The sequence below is a fragment of the Mustela erminea genome, chromosome 5 (genome assembly GCF_009829155.1).
Source record: "Mustela erminea isolate mMusErm1 chromosome 5, mMusErm1.Pri, whole genome shotgun sequence".
Lineage (NCBI taxonomy): Eukaryota > Metazoa > Chordata > Mammalia > Carnivora > Mustelidae > Mustela > Mustela erminea.
The window spans coordinates 133,167,877-133,187,972 of record NC_045618.1 but is presented as its reverse complement, the minus strand read 5'-3'; the positions used below and the strand labels follow the sequence as shown (position 1 = coordinate 133,187,972).

Sequence of the window (20,096 nt, the reverse complement as noted above, 5' to 3'; positions counted from 1 at the left end):
AGCGGCCACAGGGAAAGGATGATCAAGCGCCCTCTGCAGAGACACTCCACATGTCCAGAAAGTGCCCCATTAAGAAGAAAAAAAAAAAAAAAAGAAGAAGAAAAGTCTACACACACATGGGGAGGCAGGGACCGGCACGGGGTGAACGGTGAGAAGCCTATTCACCAGGCATCCCAAGGTTCTGAGATGCCAGAGACAGGAGAAAGTGGTCAGAAGAGGGTCAGCTGCTCGGCCACAAGGCCACACCTCCAGCTGCAAGTCTGAGCAGAGCTCATGGCGAGACGGGGGTTCAGAGGGAGCTGACTGCTAAGCAGGTAGAGGCAGACCGGATAAATGTGGGGGGCTTTTCGAGGCTAACCATGAAGGGCAACTCAAAGTTTCAATCCTATAATAAGTATGTACAATACTGCAAACACCCAAGATGCTAACTCACTAGGGCCCTACCTGGGTTAGGCAGGGCCGCAGGAGGTCAGTGTGCAAAGCATACGCTTGCTCGCCGCTGCCTACCGGAGCTGCAGAAGAGAGCATAGGAGGCTGCCTCCCTCTGCCTGGAGGTAAGTGGGTGGCTCAGAGCTGAGCCTCAGGGCCACACGTACTCAAAGGGCTGGTTCCCTGCAAAACCAGGTGTGAGCAATCATCTGGGGCTCTGAGGCAACTTGGAGGTCATCTGCACCACGCAGAGTCCGAGCTGCGAGGCCAGCAGTTGTACAATTAGCCAGCCGGTGAGGTCAGGCCTTCCATCACGAAAAGACTCAGTTAGCCAATCTGAATTCTCCAGCCCCTGCAGTGCAGGCGGCTGATAAGACCCAACAGTTCTGTCTTCCCAGTGGTAACAGATGGGAGGTCTGGAGGTCCCTCCCCCTGGCCTTCCCACCCTGATCCAAAGTCTTTGATACGTTAAGGTCTTCTTTTTAAAAAAGTGTATCAAGTGTATATTAAGCAATTTCAAACACACAAAATATTCATGGCCACTTACTTCACCTAAACCCAGTATCTACCTTATGCCAATTTACGCTACGGCCGGTGTAATCAGCTTTTAGTCACTCAAGTGTATGTGTAACTTTGCCTGCTAAGACAGAAACCACTTTGTCACCAAAATCCATCAACATTTTCCTATGAATCAGTATCATCTTCCTATTAATTTCATAACAGCACAGTACGTCACTGGATTTAGGTATCATGAACTCATGAATTATAAAGCCATGTGGGAACATTTAGGCTGTTTACAGTTTACTGCTATCTTAAACAATGTTGCTATAAATATCTTTATCCATACAGTTAGCTCTTTTCCTCTTCAGAATTATTTCCTTAGAATAAATTCCCAAGAGGGGCACCTGGGTGGCTCAGTGGGTTAAGAGTCCGTCTGCAGCTCAGGTCATGATCCCGGGATTCTGGGATCAAGCCCGCATTAGGCTCCCTGCTCACCAAGGGATTCTGCTCCTCCCTCTCCCTCTGCTCCTCCCCCAAGTTGTGCTTGTGTTCTCTCTCTCTCTCTCTCTCAAATAAATAGATAATCTTAAAAAAAAAAAAAAAAAGAAGGAAAGAAAGAAATTCCCAAGAGTAATACTGATAGGTAATTAACATTTTTTAGTAACTTCAAGCTCTACATTTTTAAAAAGATATATATATATATATATATCTGTGTCAGTTACCTGGATTGCCTATTTTCCAAGGTAGTTTTCCTTTCCATTCTTTCCTTCCTTTCCATACTTCCCAATCCTACCAATCAAGGTCTACTTTTTTTTCAAGGTCTACTCTTTTTTTTTTTTTTTTTTAAGATTTTATTTATTTATTTGATAGACAGAAGTTACAAGTAGGCAGAGAGGCAGGCAGAGAGAGAGAGGAAGCGAAGCAGACTCCCGGCCAAGCAGAGAGCCCGATTCGGGGCTCAATCCCAGGATCCTGGGATCATGACCTGAGCCGAAGGCAGAGGCTTTAATCCACTGAGCCACCCAGGAGCCCCCAAGGTCTACTCTTAAAACCCACTTTCCCTAAGTCCCCATTGGGTCTGGCATCTGAAGCACACATCCTAGGACTGAATGGATTTCGGAGGAACTCAGCTGATTTTCCATGGCGGGATAAAGAAGGAGGACAGAGAGATGTGGGTAGAGAGGCAGAGGACTTGGAGGGATACCAGGGGGTAGTATGCCCCATGGAGGCAGAAACAAAGGCAAATCCTACAGACTATCCCTTCCAAAACAAGGACATCAAACCTATCCCACCACCTAAGCCCACCAAACACACTTGCATGGGTTCCTAAAGATCTTAGCAATGCTATGTGCTTCTAAGTTCTGGAAACATATTCTGCAAGCAACATAAGCCACACATTCACCACTAGTCAAGGAGGCCCACACATGTGTGGGCTCTGCCCTAAGCATGGTTCAACTTTAAGAAAACAAGTCTACCCCCACAGCCATGACAGGAAGATGCTTCTTGTCAGTACTCCCTAAGTGGCATGCCGACCCCAGATGACTATTTAATACCAGGAATGCCCTGGATAATAGTCAGGTTCCATGGTGATGGACCATAGAGACACCACCTGCCAGACTCTGCTCACAGGCTTGTGGGATTTCTGAGCAGGGAAGGACCACATGCAGTCCAAGCGTCTCAAAGGTGTCGCCTTTAAACCAGCTCCGCGTCGATGCCCCGTCAGAGCCCTCCTCAGGGTGAGCAGGACCCAGGTGCTAGGCTTGGGGGTCCTAAGTCCCCTTCACACCCTCACTGGGGCCTACCTGGCAGGCTCAGAGAAACAGCAAAGCCACCAAGGCCGTGGCTCCGAAAGGTGCCAAGGGAGGGCCGCCGTGCCGACAAAGAGTTCGTCCACCCGTGCGTCCACCTGGTCCATATTGGGTCCTGGGCCTGCCCATGGCTCCCTCCTGTCCCCGCAGGCTGCCCTTCCGGGCCCATCATGGGACACCTACAGTGTGCCAGGCACAGTTCTGCCCCAGGGAGGAGCCAGGCCCCTCCAGTGGTAAGTTCTGTGGCAGAGACGCTAGGGCGGAGGCTCAGGAAGGTGGCAGGGAAGCAGGTGACTTCCGGTGGCTCCTGTGGGCGGCTGCCAGGAGGAAAAGGGCAGGGAGGGCATTCCAGGGAGAGGGAGCAACCACACATCAGACGGAGAGGAGCCGAAGTGCACTGAGCCCCAGAGAGAACACAGGCCATGCTGGGGAAAGAGGCGGTGGCAGGGGAAGAGGCAGGAAGGCGTGCCGGGCCCCCATAGAGGGCCTTGTGCGCCTTCTGAGGGCTATAAGCCTTTTCCCGAAGGACCTGGGCAGCTCACGGAGGTTTGTAAGAGGGGGGATGTGAGCAAAGCCATGTTTTAGTAAAATAACCAGGTCCTTCAAGATTTCGTCTACATTTCAGTGCTGCTTTTAATATGATTTCACGTCACGGGGGCAAACACACACAAGTCAGTAGAAGTTGTGCCAGAGTCCGGGCCAGGAACACACCTGCTTATCCCTCTCGAGGACCACTATGACCTTACACGGGCGACCACGCCTCACCTTGGGAATGGCCTCCAGTCCAGACTGTAAGCTCGTCCTTGACACACACCCGGCTTCACCGAAGCAGCAGCTTCCACTTGCAGGTACCAAGGGGAAAGACTCTCGCAAGGCTGCCAGTCCCCCCGGCCTGAGTCCAGTTAAGTTCAAAAGTACATTCCCCTTTTTCAAGGAAATTAAATCCTTTGTCTAAGGCGATTGGGAATGAATGATCAAGACTTCTGGCAGGGTGCCCTTGCTTCAGAGAGCTATACCCCGAGGACTGGAGGGTAAGAAGGCAGGCAGTGCTCACCTAACCCAACACACTCTCATTGTGGATTTTGACTGTAGACGCTGACAACCCCAGGCAGACAAGTTCTAGTTCCTTGAGCTTTCCCTCTCAGTCAGCATGCTGAGTAGAACATCTCAATGAGGTTGACATCTTCAGAACTGGAGAGATGCCCAGTCCCGCTGTCTTGGACAGCTGGGGCACCGGGACCTCAGTCATGCCACAGACCAAGCCTGAAGCCAGACCTCTAGCCTCCAGTCTGAAAAGCAAGGTAGGATGCCCCACCCCCACACCCCGTGCCTCATGGCCCCGAGAGTCTCGCCCAACTCCGGAGGAGAAAGAGAATTCAAGCTGTTAGCTAGAGAGAGCCAAGCCTTGGACTCCGTCCTCAGAAGGCGGCGATAAAGTTTTCCGAGTGGAATCAAATGTGCGGGGAGGATCCAGATGCCGGGGTGACCTGTCTTTTCCACTGGAATCTTTCAGACTCCAGAGCTCTCTGGAGCATGTAAGAATCCTGCTGTTTAGCTGGAGGCTAAAGGACTCAGAAAAATGTCAAAAAGAGATTACAATCAAGATGTAGATACGTTCAGCAGCCTAAGGGGGGGATGCTAGGTCTCTGCCTCCCCAGACCACTTTCAGGCATGCCCCCCCCCACCCCGCAGTGAGCCCCGGTGGGAGGCAGAGCTCCACCTGCTGCAGGGAGATGGCACCTGAACCTCCACGGCCTCACTCTTCATCACCACCCCCCCCGCCCCCCACCCCCCGCAGTGAGATCACGGGCGTGTGACCTAAGCTGGACAACCAGCTGCTTGGCCTGGGTTCTGCCTCTGCTGCAAGTTCAGAATTCCTTCTGGAGGGGGCAGCAGCATCCAGGACTGAGATGCAAGGTCAGTGGCATTAGCATCTTGGTTCTAGACACCCAAGGCCCCACAGTCCTGATGGACTCCGAGCCCTTGTTATTCAGGCTCTCAGGGAGACACCATGTATCGTCCCGATGCATTCCTTTTCTCCTTCATTTGGCCAGACTACCCTACCATGTCCTTTTACCTCCACAGTGGTTCCTCTGGCTCCCAAGATAACAGCTACACTCAAACTTCTATCTTACCTTCTGTGAAGGCAGTCTCACTTAAATACCCACACATCTGAGAGGACTACAGCCACCTAAGCGTTGCAAATATGGGCAAATGCCATAAATGCTGGCTCTCACAACCTCTCTGTCCCTGATTCTACTGGTTGGGGCAATACTATCAGAAATGAATGGCATTGGGGCCCCTGGGTGGCTCAGTGGGTTAAAGCCTCCGCCTTCTGCTCAGGTCATGATCCCAGTATCCTGGGATCGAACCCTGCATCAGGCTCTGCTGAGCAGAGAAGCCTGCTTCCCCCGACCCCCCCGCCTCGTCTGCCTCTCTGCCTACTTGTGATCTCGGTCTGTCAAATAAATAAATAAAATCTTAAAAAAAAAAAAAAAGAAAGAAAGAAATGAATGGCATTAACACTGAAAAGAAATAATATAAAATTAAATTAAATTTTAAAAAAAGAAATGAAAGGCATTGCCTCTCCCTGGGACTCTTCCCTATTTCTCCACCAACTCAGGGAAAGGTGGACATGGAGCCAGGAAACCTGGCTTCTACAGATTGCACATGCCACTGCAACCCTGGGCAGGTGATACTGGCAACACCTATTTCACAGGGAGGTGAAAGCAAAGGAGAAGCCCCCAGTGCAAAGCCCCCTAATTCCTAGATCAATCATTCTTTTTGGTCCTTTCTCTCTTGACGTGCCCAGTGATCAACAGTTAATCAATTTCAGCTCCGTGTAATAAATACTTGCGGAGAGTTTCCATGTGCCGCCCGCCATACTAGGTGCACAGAATCACAGTCCCGTTTTCGTAAAACACAAAGTTGTCCCCCCGCTTCAGCATGACACCATGCTCTCCTGGGGTTCTTCCTTCCCCACCGTTCTTTCCTTCCCAGTCTCTACTGCTGATACCTTCACACCGCACCTCTTTTTTTTTTTTTTTTAAGATTTTATTTATTTATTTGACAGAGAGATCACAAGTAGGCAGAAAGGCAGGCAGAGGGGTGGGGGGAAGCAGGGAGCCCGATGCAGGGCTCGATCCCAGGATCCTGAGATCATGACCTGAGCCGAAGACAGAGGCTTAACTCACTGAGCCACCCAGGCGCCCCCACACTGCACCTCTTAAATGGTGATGCCCTCACCTTCTACTGTTTGCTCTTCACGGGTCAAGTCATCAGCTTCCCTATCTCCAACCACCATCTATGTTCTGGGATCCCCAAATGTCTGCTCCAGGAGGTCTGATAGACAGAGGGGCTGAAGGGAGATAATCAAGTTTGTTTGGAACTTGTCTTGAAGCTGCAGCTACACAGTAAGTCATTTTTTAAAAATATGTATTTAGGGCGCCTGGGTGGCTCAGTGGGTTAAGCCGCTGCCTTCAGCTCAGGTCATGATCTCGGGGTCCTGGGATCGAGTCCCGCATCAGGCTCTCTGCTCAGCAGGAGCCTGCTTCCTCCTCTCTCTCTCTCTGCCTGCCTCTCTGCCTACTCGTGATCTCTCTCTGTCAAATAAATAAATAAAATCTTAAAAAAAAAAAATAAAATAAAAATAAAAATATGTATTTAATGGGGCGCCTGGGTGGCTCAATGGGTTAAAGCCTCTGCCTTCAGCTCAGGTCATGATCCCAGGGTCCTGGGACTGAGCCCCACATCAGGCTCTCTGCTCAGCAAGGAGTCTGCTTCCCCCTCTTTGCCTGACTCTCTGCCTACTTGTGATCTCTCTCTCTGTCAAATAAATAAATAAAATCTTTAATAAAAAAAATAATAATAAAGCTCTCTCTCTCTCTTTCACACACACACACACACACACACACTCACACACAGTCCTCTGCGGCTCCCACTGCTCTCACAGTAAGATCCAAACCTCTTAGCCGACACAAACAGCTGGCATGAGCCCCGGCCTCTGCCTGCCCCATTCAGCACTCTCTCCCACCAGTGCTCCCTCACACTCCGCTGCTTGCGGTTCCCAGAGCGACCCATGTCGTGTCATGCCTCCACTCCACCGGCCTGAGCTGCTCCCCGTGTCAAGAATACCCTGATTCTCTTTGCCACCTGGTGGACACCTACTCGTTTCTTAGAACTCCACTCAAAATCACCTTCTTCATTCATTCCACAGCATTCACCAAGCACAGGCACCATGCAAGGTCCTGAGGCCACTGTGGACCCTTCTTAACATTCCTGTCTCCTCTGGCCTGGCAGAAGTGACCACAGACCCCCGAACACCATCACACTGATGTCCATGCCACTAACTGTCCTTGGCTTTTGCTCATGTCTGTCTCCCTCACAGACCATGAGTACCTTGAAGGGGGGGGGGGGGGCTGAATCCTGATCTTTGTATCTCCAGGACCTAGCCCAGAGCACACAGTAGGGATTCAATAAATGCATGTCGCACGAGCGAATGACAAGGAATAAGAACGCGAGGGAAAGTACCCTGTAAACCATGCTGGGCAGGGTTCCCACTGCGGCTCTGGCTGGTTTCTTTTTCTCTGTCCTTGGGCAAGTCAGATCCTAAATGCCAGCTGGGTGGCTCAGCAGAGCCTCCCTGGGGAAATGGTAGAGGAAATTCTGAGCTTCCCACCACGTCTAGGGCAAGTGGAAGTGGGGTTGGGGAGTGGCTGTTGGCTCCTAAGTTGTCACAGAACACCTGCTCTTGGGAAGCCACAGAGGAAGTGGACACAGACTTGTGGAAGATCCCACTCAGGCCCCTTACGGAGGCTGCCACAGGGAGACTGGGGAGGGACAGAGGAGAGCAGACAGAGGGCTAGTGCTTTACGGCAGAGAAAAGTGTGTTCCTGGGCCTTCTCCTGGGTCCCTCAGGAGACGAATGGGATCTCAGGAACTAGGAGTATTTCTCCATTTCCTCAAGGTAGCCCAACCCACGTCCTACGCTCAGAAAATACCCAGTAATCACTGGCCAGCTGGGCCTGGTTAGGAGTTTTTAGGGACTCAACAAGTTGACAGCAATTAAGACCAATGAAGTCTGTAATGAGATGATAAAATGGTAAGAAGCCTACTAAAAAAGTATCCCACTCTCTTCTTAAAGACCTTCCCCTACACCCCCCTTGTTCGTTGTTGTTTGTAAGTTTCATCTTTCTATTTTTATTTTTTATTTATTAAGACTTTTTTTATTTGAGTGTGAGCAAGAGAGAGAGAGAGAGCATGAGAGCGGGGCAGAGAGAGAGGGAAAAGCAGACTCCCCGCCAAGCAGGGAGCCTGATGCAGGAGCTCAGTCCCGGCGTTGAATCACGACCTGAGCGGAAGGCAGACACTTAACCAACTAAGCCACCCAGGTCCCCCAAGTTTCTTCTTTTTAAGTCTTTGTGTACTGCCTTAAGGAAATTGAAGAGATCGAGTTCTTGGCTCACAAACAGACATGAGGGAACTAATGATTACGGTGACTGAGATAATCCATGCAGGATGGCAAAAGGAAATAGAATGTAGAATTTGTGTCCCAACCCTTCACTCCATAGCTGTGTGATCTCAGAGAAGACACTTTCCCTCTCTGAAACGGCATTAAAGATGATTTACTACAAGTGCCCTTCCTGGCTTTAAATGCTTAACCTCAGGATTCTCTGAGATGCTGTTACCACAGTTACTGTAAATCGGGAGCTGGATGAAAACAATCCCTGAGGGCCTAGTCAACTCTAAAAGGGGATTCGTGGGGCGCCTGGGTGGCTCAGTGGGTTAAAGCCTCTGCCTTCAGCTCAGGTCATGATCCCAGGGTCCTGGGATAGAGCCCCGCATCAGGCTCTCTGCTCAGTAAGGAGCCAGCTTCCCCATCTCTCTCTCTGCCTACGTGTGATCTGTCAAATAAATAAATGAAATCTTTAATTAATTAATTAATTAATTTTAAAAAGGGGATTGTTCAGGGCGCCTGGCAGGCTCAGCTGGTGGAGCAGGCAACTCTTGATCTCGGGGTTGTGGGTTCAAGCCTCCCATTTGGTGCAGCGATTACTTAAAAATAAAATCTTAGACAAATAAAAGCTGATTACTTAGGGAAACCACAGATTCTAGAAATGATTGCTTTATTAAATGCCGTTTAGGCATAACTTATCAGAAATAGTTTTCTATGTAAATCACAGTTTCACTCATGTATGTTGTTCAGGAATTTTCAATTCAAAGTCGGCTCTACATATGAACTGCAACATTGTGTGTCCTGGAGAAAGACAGGAAGCAGACCAAGTGCTCTTCAGTAAGAAACTAGTTACATAAATGATGGCATTTTCCTACAGGGGAATACAATCTAGCCAGTGGAAAACATGAGGCAGCTCTAAATGCACTGTTATAGGATAACCGACAAGATACATTAAGTGAAAAACACAGAATGCAGAACCCTGGGTACAGTATGCCAGAATTTTGCTTACATATTCAGATTTTCTTGTCTGCAAAGGCTACCTCTGGAAGCATGGTTGAAAAATGACAAATCATAGTTGCCCAAGACAGGGACACTGACGGATTGAAGAAATGGGAACATTAGAGAAGGGGAATTTTATTTTTTGAAAATTTCATGTTATCAGATCACTCAGTATTTTCTTATGGCTTCTGCTTTGTAATCTTTCTTAAGAAGGTCTTCCTTCCCTCAAGGTTAAAAATAGATATTTTTCTAATTCTACTGCATTTGTATATGTGGGCATAATATGTAATCTCCTATCTAATGTTGAAATGACTTTTGAGACTTACTTTATACTATATAATTTATCTCTTTTGAAATTTGAACCTTATTTAAATATTACCTTTTCAATAGGAAATGGGAGGAAGAGAATCTATCAGATTTTATTTTTATTTTATTTTATTTTAATAATTTTATTTTTTTTAAGTTTATGTATTCTTTTTTAAAGATCTTATTTATTTATTGGACAGACAGAGATCACAAGTAGGCAGAGAGGCAGGGAGAGAGAGAGAGAGAGAGAGAGAGGGAGGAGGAGACAGGCTCCCCGCTGAGCAGAGAGCCCGATGCGGGGCTCGATCCCAGGACCCTGGGATCATGACCCGAGCCGAAGGCAAAGGCTTTAACCCACTGAGCCACCCAGGCACCCCAGATTTTATTTTTAAATAAAACAATATTTGGGGGGCGCCTGGGTGGCTCAGTGGGTTGGGCCTCTGCCTTCGGCTCAGGTCATGATCTCAGGGTCCTGGGATGGAGCCCCGCATCAGACTCTCTGCTCAGCAGGGAGCCTGCTTCCCTCTCTCTGTCTGCTGCTCTGCCTACTTGTGGTATCTCTCTCTGGCAAATAAATAAATAAAATCTTTAAAAAAGAAAAAAGAAGTCTATGAGCCATTTTCATTAAAAATATTTATATATACGTGGGGGCCACCCGGCTGGCTCAGTTAGTAGAGCATATGACTCTTGATCTTGGGGTTGTGAGTTTGAGCCCCAGGCTAGGTGTAGAGATTACTTAAAAATAAAATCTTTAAGGGGTGCCTGGGTGGTTCAGCCTCTGAGCGTCTGCCTTCGGCTCAGGTCATGGGGGTCCCAGGGTCCTGGGATCAAGCCCTGCATTGGGCTCCCTGCTCAGAGGGACGCCTGCTTCTCCCTCTCCCACTCCCCCTGCTCTGTTCCCTCTCTTGCTGTGTCTCTCTCTGCCAAATAAATAAATAAAATCTTTAAGAAAAAAATCTTTGAAAAAATAATATTTTCAGGAATCTATCTTATAGGGTACATTTTATAGTATGCAAATTATATCTCAACTATGTCTCAATTCAAAAAGAAAAGAATCTAGCTTATATGGCAAAATTGAGAATAACAGCATGAGAACTAGCCCGGTCAAGGCCAATGTAAGGGTTTAGCCAGAATCTCCCAGAGACTCGGTGTTCTAGTTTAGCCTACCTTTGTAGGTTCAGTGCCTCTTTGGGGGAAACAAAGCTACAACGAACCAGGAAGCACCTTTGTCTTCCTCCAAAGTCTTGCCTGAGAGTTGCCCTACCTCCTATCAGACTGGTTCCCTTGGCAGAACAGGCCAACACAGATGACAAAGGCTCTCCCGGGGGAGCTGGTGCTCAGGTATAGGACATTGTGGGGCAGGTCAACCAGGCTCAAATCAGTGTGGAAGCTGGACAGATACTATCCGGCGGCCCTGGGGAAGTGGGGCTGGAAATGGAACAGAATGGTGACGTCCAAAGCCAGGAGGCGCCGGGAGGAGGGAAGGCTAGGTGAACATTCAGAATACAGCCTGAGAACCACGGTCCTCGGAGCCTGGAGTGGCTGCGCGTGTCTACACACAAAGCACACAGGACAGCATAGCTATTGCCATTTTATCATCATCATCACTGTCGTCATCACCATCATCTTCATCGTCACCACCAAATACTTACTAGGACTCGCTATGAGTTCGGGCCCCCAGCCTGGAGATACAAATACACTTAAAATAGGAACTTCCAGTTTGGTTGAAAAATGGTAACAATGTCGGCGCCTGGGTGGCTCAGTGGGTTAAAGCCTCCGCCTTCAGCTCAGGTCATGATCCTAGGGTCCTGGGATCGAGCCCCACATCGGGCTCTCTGCTTGGCAGAGAGCCTGCTTACCCTCTCTCTCTCTCTCTGCCTCTCTGCCTGCTTGTGATCTCTGTCTGTCAAATAAATAAATAAAATCTTTTTTAAAAAAATGGTAACAGTGATCCACCCAAAGTCATATTAAGAAGCTGGATGAAGGGGCGCCTGGGTGGCTCAGTGGGTTAGGCCGCTGCCTTCGGCTCAGGTCATGATCTCGGGGTCCTGGGATCGAGTCCCGCATCGGGCTCTCTGCTCGGCGGGGAGCCTGCTTCCCTCTCTCTCTCTCTATGCCTGCCTCTCTGACTACTTGTGATTTCTCTCTGTCAAATTAAATAAAATCTTAAAAAAAAAAAAAAAAAAAAAAAAAAAAAAAAGAAGCTGGATGAAGGTGGGGTGCCTGGGTGGCTTAGCTCACTCAGTTGGTTGAGTGTCTGACTCTCAACTTCCGCTCAGGGCATGATCTCACCGTTCTGAGAAAGAGCCCAGTGTCAAGCTCCACACTTAGCATGGAGTCTGCTTGTCTCGCTACCTCTGCTCCTCCCCTATCTCATGCTCCTTCTCTCTTCTCTCAGAAAAATAAATAAATAAAATATTTTTAAAAGAAAAAAAGAAGCTGGGGCACCTGGGTGGTTCAGTGGGTTACAGCCTCTGCCTTCGGCTCAGGTCATGATTCCAGGGTCCTGAGATCGAGCCCCGCATCAGGCTCTCTGCTCAGCAGGGAGCCTGCTTCCTCCTCTCTCTCTACTTGTGATTTCTGTCTGTCAAATAAATTAAAAAAAAAAAAAAAGAAGAAGAAGCTGAATGAAGTGTATAATTGAAGCCCAGAGGAAATGTTAAAAATCCTTTAGTCCAGGTTTTTAGGTTTTTCTTAGGTACAGGGTCCCGGTGAATGTTAGCACAGGATGGGATGGGGAAGTTCTTTTTTTTTTTTTTTTTAAAGATTTTTATTATTTATTTATTTATCAGAGAGAGAGAAGGGGAGAGAGCAAGCACAGGCAGACAGAATGGCAGGCAGAGGCAGAGGGAGAAGCAGGCTCCCCGCCGAGCAAGGAGCCCGATGTGGGACTTGATCCCAGGACGCTGGGATCATGACCCGAGCCGAAGGCAGCTGCCCAACCAACTGAGCCACCCAGGCGTCCCAGAGGAGAACAGAACCGGGCTGGAGAGAAAGCAAGACCGAGCCAAGCAGAACAGAAGAAAAAGGCATTCCAGGCTTCTGGGGAAGCAAGAGAGGCAGGAAGGCTTGCCACCGGCAGTTGGACAAACACACAGAGTAGGTCACTGGGTCAGTGAAGAGGGTGAGGGCAGGAGAGCGGCAGAGGCCAGACCCCTGTGTGGAAGGCCCTGACCGCCAGCCTAGAAGTTTGATCCTTACCGTGCAGACAGCAGGGAGCCATTGAAGGTTGCTGAGCAAGAGGGTGACCCTTGCAACCAGGCATTTTAAGTGACATTACAGAGAGCCCTTTATCCCAGGCTTATGCAAAGCCCTGTGTGTATTTCAAGTAGCACTCGATACAGAAAGTCATAAAGCAAAGCCCTGTGTCATGTAGACGGGGGAAATAAAAGCAGTTTAAGGGTCTCAGAAAGAGATGCTTCAGGAAGTGCGAGAAATGAAGGCGAGAGCATTTTAAAGAAGGAAATCAATGTGCAGCACTGACCCGCCAGGCATCTGGAAAACTGCGGCACTTTCTTCAGAGTCTGGCATGCCCTCTTTCAGCTGGTGGGGTGTTCTGCCTCCTTTTTTGGAGGTTAGCTGTGGTGTCAAAACACTGGATTGTGGTGTAGGGAGTGAGGCAGTTGGGAGGAGGCAGATGAACAGAGAGAGAACTTTCGGGCCTGGGGAGCATAAAAGGCCTTCCCTCGGAGACCACCGTCTTGCAGGGGACTTTTCCTTCTGCCTCTGTCAGTGGCACTTTGGGGCGTTTGAGAGAGTTGCTGAGTTTACTAGTTACCTCCAATGGTTTCTCCTTTTGAAACAAAATGATGTGTAAACTCTGTCAGGTTCTGAATCATGCTTTTTCAATATTGTTCCTAGTGGTGCACCGCGAGGCAGGAGGGCTGCTGCGGGGGTGGGGGGGGGGGGGCGGGCATGAACTGGGCAGCAACTTTGGGCCACTAATCAGCATTTATGTAAGGTGGGAGAGGAAGTCAGGATTGTTTCTGGTCTCGCCCTGGGCTGGGTACAACTGCAGGCAAAGCTCTCTGAACGCTGAGGCAAAACTGGGCAAGCCAAGAAGAGAAGGGCCTGAGTTAGGCACAAAAACTAGCCAGGCTGAACTGAAGATGCGGGCAGGCAACGGCTGCTGGTGGGGCCACAACTCCAGGGAAACTCCTTCCTTCTTTCTCTGGCCTTTACAAGGAGGGGGTCCCTCTGCTCCACTCTCCTGCCTACACTACTGGAGGGCCTTTCGGCACCTTGAGGCTCTGCAGGTTCTAAATGAACACCAAGTACCTCGACTCAGAGCTGTCTTTTCTTTGAGGTCCTAAGGGAATGCTCCCCTCCTCTCCCCCTCAAGGCTAGTGCCGGACACCAGTAGGTCAGGGGATGCAGCTGACCCGAACCTTGACAGTCAAGTTCAAGAAAAACCCAAATGGACCCGGAACAGGAGGCCGTGCAGCTCAGGAACTCCTACCATAGCGGTGTTTTGCTCTAAACCTCATTCCCCTGTGGCTGCTGGGCCTGTATATTCCAGACTTCCTAGAAACATGCTGATTTCACATGTTTTTCCTCGAGTCTCTGGAAGCACATAGGTGACTGCCAGGGACTATGCACTAATATTTTGCTTTGGCAAACTGTCACTGTGCCCATGACACACAGTTGGCACAAGCCTGCAAAACGGCATTTTTCTCCTCCAGGTGAAACTCAGTGACTGGGCTGGGGAGAAGGCCAGGCATGGGGAGCTCCAGGGTGCCAGGGCTATCTGTTCCTGCCACTCTAAGCTGAGAGGCTGCCCAAGCACTGGGAGAGGGTACCACAGAGTCACAGAGCAGCCCCGTGGTGCGGGGCTGAATGCTGTCCCATGAGAATCTTTCACCGAGGCCACTCTGTCTCTAGGAGAGAGCAGGGGTGCTTCTAGGGGTGGGAGCAGAAGGACCCTCCTATATCCTGTACATGCTTTCTGATTGTGTTTTCAATCCCTCGACTAGGACTACCGTTAGCCGTATCTTAGCCACATCGGAGGCCGTGGAGGAGAACCAGTTTGCCTTATTTCCACACTTGCAGGCTTGGCTCTCTCCCTGCGGCACACAAGTTCAGCGGGTAGGAGGACCCCCCACCCTTCTCTGTGCTGTAGGCCTGACTCAGGAAATGGGCCTGGGGCCCTCCTGGACAAAGTGTACTTGAGTCATGCCTCTGGGAGGAGGGGGTGTCACGCCCCGGCCCCATCCTGCCCTCCCCAGACACCATCCCAGACACCCAGTCTCCAAGCCCCAGCACTTTTCCCTTTGCCCAGAACACAATAAAGGAATTAGGACCCACCTACTAAGTTTCTGCAGCTGACACCAAGGCTCAAAGTCTAACTCGCCAGCTCAGTCACACAAGTCTGACGTGTCCTCTTTGCAACCAGGCCCCACTCCAAACACCATGCAATTTTGCTAATTCAAACTGCTTTCCCGTTTAGGGAGGTTGATAGCCATCTCCCATCTCCTTTTCCTGCTGACGTCATCCCACATTTTCTACAGACACAAATAAGGGTACAGTCCTTGGGATAGTTTTTAGGCTGCCTAAGTTGGGAGTGCAGGGATCCTGCCCTCCTGGGTCTCCACTTCTCCGGTGTTTGGCAAGTTGTCTGAGGTTAAGGGAGAGGCCAGGAAATAAATCACCTAGCTAAGGTTAAAGGCCAGAAAGAACTTGGTGACTTGCTGCTCAAGCCCAGATCTGTCCCAGACATTTGCAATGCAAATCTGCGTTTTGTTCGCAGCCACCACGTCTTGCACAATAGCCTGTGTATAAACATCCACGCCAACAATGCCTGACTGTGCAATCACGCTGTAATTACAGGCCGGCAGGAAGCTGCTGCTAGCAAGGTGCTGCACCATCCAACCTCTAGACGTCCCACGTCCGGAGTCTCCACCGCACCGACGGACACTCCAGCATACCCTGACTCGCCCCGCCGCTCCGGCCGCAGCTGCTCCGCTCGCAGCCTCCAAGTCAGGGAGCCCCGGCGCACCCCCCCGCCCCCAACACCTCCCGCCCAGTCTGCCAGCCCCGAGTTGCTCTGTGGGGATGTCATAAACTTCTCGGATGGTCTTTAAAAAGCCGTGCGCCACGAGGCTACCGAGGGCGGCGGGAAGCACCAGCAAAGTTCGCAAGCACCACCCTGCAGCCCTGGCAGTTTTAGAAAACAGAAGAGAGCGAGATGCCAGAGTGCACTGGAAGCGGGTTTCGGAGTTTTATATAGAAAACACTCACATATGTACGTGGGTGTGCTGACAGTTTTTATGGCTAAATTGCAAAGTGTTAGGCCTTAGGGATTACTGTCAGGTTGCGGACGCGGTGTGGGAGGAGGAAGGGTTGGGGGAGTCGGGAGAGATCTGTTGAAAGGGGGCTTGGGGCCCATTCTGGTTTTGCTTTTGGGAAATGCGTACGGTTGTTTTCCCAAACGTCCGAGTCGCTCTGCTGTTCGTCACTGCAGGGCCGAGCGAAGAAAAGTGGGGGGAAAGTTCCTTTAACTTCCTTCCTGCAACCTCACCGAGGGCTACGAAGAGGAAGAGCACGTTTCCCTGGGAAGCACCGGGCAGGGCAGGGGCGGGCGGGTGAGCCCAGCCGGTGCGGATGCGGGACGCCGGGAGGAGGACCAGCCCCGCACGCAGGCCGCGGGCAGCCCCTCCCTGCACCCCTCCTCTCGCAAACGGCGCCCGGAGAGGCCCAGCTGCAGAGCCCGCTGTTTCAAGCCCCGCGGCAAACCGGCGACAGCAGGGGAGCAGCCCGGGGCCCGGATCCCGGCCGCCGAGCGCCCCCCCAGCCCCCCGCCGTGCCGCGCCGCCCGCACCCCTGCGCCCAGCGCGGCCGGCCCAACCCGGCCCCCCACAACCCCGCCCGCCCGACCAAGCCCCGGCACCCGCCCCCCCTCACCGCGTTTCCGAGCCCCACGTCGGCGCCCCGGCGGCCGAAGGGGCGCCCAGCCCGCGGCTCACCTGCACGCTGGATCCCGGGGCCGCTCAGAGGGGCGCGGGGCGCAGGCGAGCGCAGCCCGCAGACTCAAACTTTGTTGCTCTCGGGACGGCGCAGTCGTCACTTCCTCGCGGAGCCGGCGGCGCGGCCCGGGCGTGTGACCCAGCAGCTCGCGCGGTGGCGCGCCGGGCCCTGCAGCCGCCCGCCCCCGGCTCTGCGCGCCCCGGTTGCCCCGGAGGCGCCGACTCCCCGGCTCGGCGGGCCCACGGCTGCGGGGGGCCGCGGGCGGTCGTCCTCCGAGGCTGCAGCCCTCGGGGTCCTTGACGCGCGGAAGAAACGCGACCGAACCTGTTTCTCAAACCTGGGTCTGGAAGGTGGTGTTGGAATTCCGGGACCCCGGCGAGCTGGGGGTTCCAGGCGAAACACACCCAACCCCACAGACAAAAGGATGGGGGAGGAGGAAGAGAAAGTTTTTCAGTTTCGCGTTGAGGCTAGGTCAAGTCAGAAAGCGAAGTGCTCTGTGTTTTGCCAAAGAACGCCTAAGCTGGGCCTTAAAACCCGGGTTTCCTCTCCCACGTTCCCTCCAAAAGTCTGCGCGCTTGTCCTTCGTCATTTCCACGGGTTCTAAGCGCGCAGGACGTTTACCATTTATCACACTTCAGGGGGGCTGTTCCAGCGTCCAAGTTGGCGCTGCAAAATGGTTTCTGTTCTCATCCTCCCCCGCGACTTCCACCTCTTCCTTTACACTCAACTCTCAGAAGATCTCTTTGGGGCCTGATGCATTCCGTGTTTCATCGCGGGCCAAAAGCGCCTTAGAGGGTTGGGGTGGAGCCCTGAGAAGCGCAGCTTCAGGCAGTAGTAGTCTTGAAATTCATTCCGGCCCAACATAAATTCGCTCTCTGTATTCAAAACTGCAAGCAAAAAAACCACCTTTTTGGTTTCTGATAAACAGCAACAAAGTAGTTAAACGGCAGTCTGTAGGGAAGAATTCTCTCCTGTAAAGCTGGAGAGAAAACTGGGTTAGACTTTGCTGTGGTTTAAAAAAAAAAAAACAAAACTCGGACATTTGAAACTGCAGTGGAGGGCTTTCATAACAGAAACATTAGCTTCATTGTAGCTTGTTGTGGAAAACAGGGAGCTTTTTAAAGGTGGTTCAAAAGCATCCCTTAGGGCTCAACAATTTTTCCTTTTCCTCCAAATAACTGCTTCTACTAGCACTTTGGCCGGATCACAGAACCTCCCGTTCTAATGCTTCATCTTTTTGCATGGCTTTGTCCAGAAAGATAGATGTGAAACTGGTGGAAAATGACAACTGGAAATTGATCCCCAGGTCTGTGTTAATACCTAGTGGGAAGCCACAAACGCAGACTCACCCGAAGATGGGGAGATGGGGGGATGCCTGGGTGGCTCAGTGGGTTAAGTGTCTGCCACCTGCTCAGGTCCTGACCTCTGGGTCCTGGGATTGAGTCCTGCATCTGGCTCCTTGATCATCGGAGAGCTTCCTTCTCCTTCTGCCTGCGCCTCCCTGCTTGTGCTCTCTGTCTCTGTCTCTGACAAATAAATAAATAAAATATATTTTTTTTAAATGGGGAGTATGCAGATGAAGCTCTCCTAGCAACATGAAATCCCCCACACTGCAGCCCTTATGTACTAGCTCTGACTTCTACCCAGACATAATTAATGGTACCTTATAAATACAAAATATACCATGGAAGAAAAATAACGCTGCTTTGAGAAGTATACTTGTATTATTAGACTCCTAATAATTACAATTTTCTGAAATTCTTATTGCATCGCACTCTTGGAGGGGTGGGAGTGAGAAGGATTGCCCACTTCGGTTTGGGGATAGATAGAAGCAATTGTTTCGTGCATTCTGCTTCCAGCAAGCAATGATACAATCAAGGGGAATAAAGACAGTAGGTCACCCAGGAGTCTAAAAACAATCACGTGATGCTCCGTATTTGCTAGGACGGTATTGCAATGCTGAATTCCCAGTCACAATTTCATGAATATTCAGAATTTCTGCATGCCCAGGAATAATTTAACAGGTGGTGTAAAGGTGCGAAGGCCTGACACTTACATATGCACACGTATGCATTGCTTTTTCTCTCTACGGGAGTGGCATTTGCTGGAGGACCACAGCCCAGAAGCGGAGGTAGGTGGTCTCAGAGACAGTATCGCCACCGCCTCTTCCCCTCCTCCCCCGCCAGTGATCCCCTGCCTCCCAGTATCCACACCCTTGTGTAATCCTGGCTTCTTGAGTGTGGGCTAGACTCACTGACTCCCTCCCAGCAAATAGTATATGGCAGAAATCACGTGACACCTCTGCTGAGATTAGATTCTTAAAAAACTGCGGCTTCCATCGTGAGTGCTCTTTCTCTCTTGCTCTCTCTTGGTTGGATCACTCACTGTGGGAAAGCCAGCTGCCATGTCCCAAGGCAGCCCTGTGGAGAGGGAGTGGGGTCTGCCAACAACCCCCCTGAGGTAGCTTGGGATACTTCCCTTCGCCAATGATAATGGGGCCTTCAGATGAGACCTATAACCCCACTGCTTCAAGAGAGCCCTTGAGGCAAAAGCTTCCGGCTAAGCTGCTGGGATTCCTGACCCACAGAAACTGTAAAATAATACATGTTTGTTGTTTTAAGGTGCAGGGTTTTATAGTCATTTGTTGGAGAGCTGTGGGTAACTAATGCACAGGCCAAAAGAGAAGTCAGTGTGAGCCCAGTGACAACCCCACACGGCTTCCTGGTCCCTTACCTGGAAAGCAGAACATGGAGGAAGAGGCAGGGGCCTGGACCAGAGCTAAAGGGAAACACGTGAATCCTAAGAACAGAAGGCAGAGCCGGGGTCATCCTTGAATTTAAACCAGCTCAGAGGGTGTAGTGGGGTTGGATGTCACCCACCTGAGAGGATGTGGAGATGTGTTTGATCACGAGAAATTGACATCTGTCCGGGTGTCCTCTCCCTCTGGCTCAGATCGCCGACCTTGTTCTTGAGGCACCGGCACACCCCAAGGGGTGGTGGGGTCAGGCCTTGGTCCTGGAAGGAGTGCTGGAAAGGAGGGCTCCCCAGCCTGGCAGCCAAAAGAGGTGGTGAATTCAGCACAGCTCTAAAACTGGAAGGAAAGTCTCGTGGGCCCGCGGCTGAACAGCAGGTGGTGGACAATCTCAGATAAGAATCGCCTCCACACTCCTTCCAGGGCCACAAAGAACATGCTGTCCACGTGATGGTATCTTTCTCTCGACATCATTTCCTCTCCCACTAGAACAAATTATTCGCTTTGAAAACACAAAACAAAGTTTGAGGAAGCAGGAGCGAGGTCACACTCCTTCATCCCTTACTAGGGCAGGCGGTCTCCTTGGCGGTTGATCCCGCATCCCCCCTCCCCTCGGCCAACCCCGTACAAGCTGGCAGTTGTAGGGCCCTCTTCTGTTTTCTCTCCGGAGACACCAGGCTCTGATTGTTCTCATGTGCCGTGGCCACAGCTGCTGGGTTGCCATGCCGTCATCCGGTTGCTATGACTTGTACCGTCGTGGATGTGCCAGGACGTGAATCTATTAATTTAACAAGAACTAGGCTCAGCACATATATTCCTTGTTAGGTCATTTGCTTTGCTACCTAAACCACATCCAATGTGTTCAGCAATGAGAACATTTCCT

General features: G+C 50.9%; 1 protein-coding gene across 2 annotated transcripts in view; it reads right to left on the bottom strand.

The window, feature by feature from the left end:
- Positions 1–19,642, bottom strand: part of MIDEAS (mitotic deacetylase associated SANT domain protein) — a 68,888-nt gene extending 49,246 nt beyond the window's left edge. Inside the window, exons 1-2 of one of the 2 annotated variants that reach the window (XM_032344995.1) lie at positions 19,341–19,642; positions 16,461–17,440 (exon numbers count right to left, since the gene is read on the bottom strand). The gene's annotated coding sequence lies outside the window, so the exon portion shown is untranslated. The remainder of the gene's footprint in view (positions 1–16,460; positions 17,441–19,340) is intronic. The other variant, XM_032344993.1, reaches the window with a different exon arrangement.
- Positions 19,643–20,096: the final 454 nt, after the last annotated feature.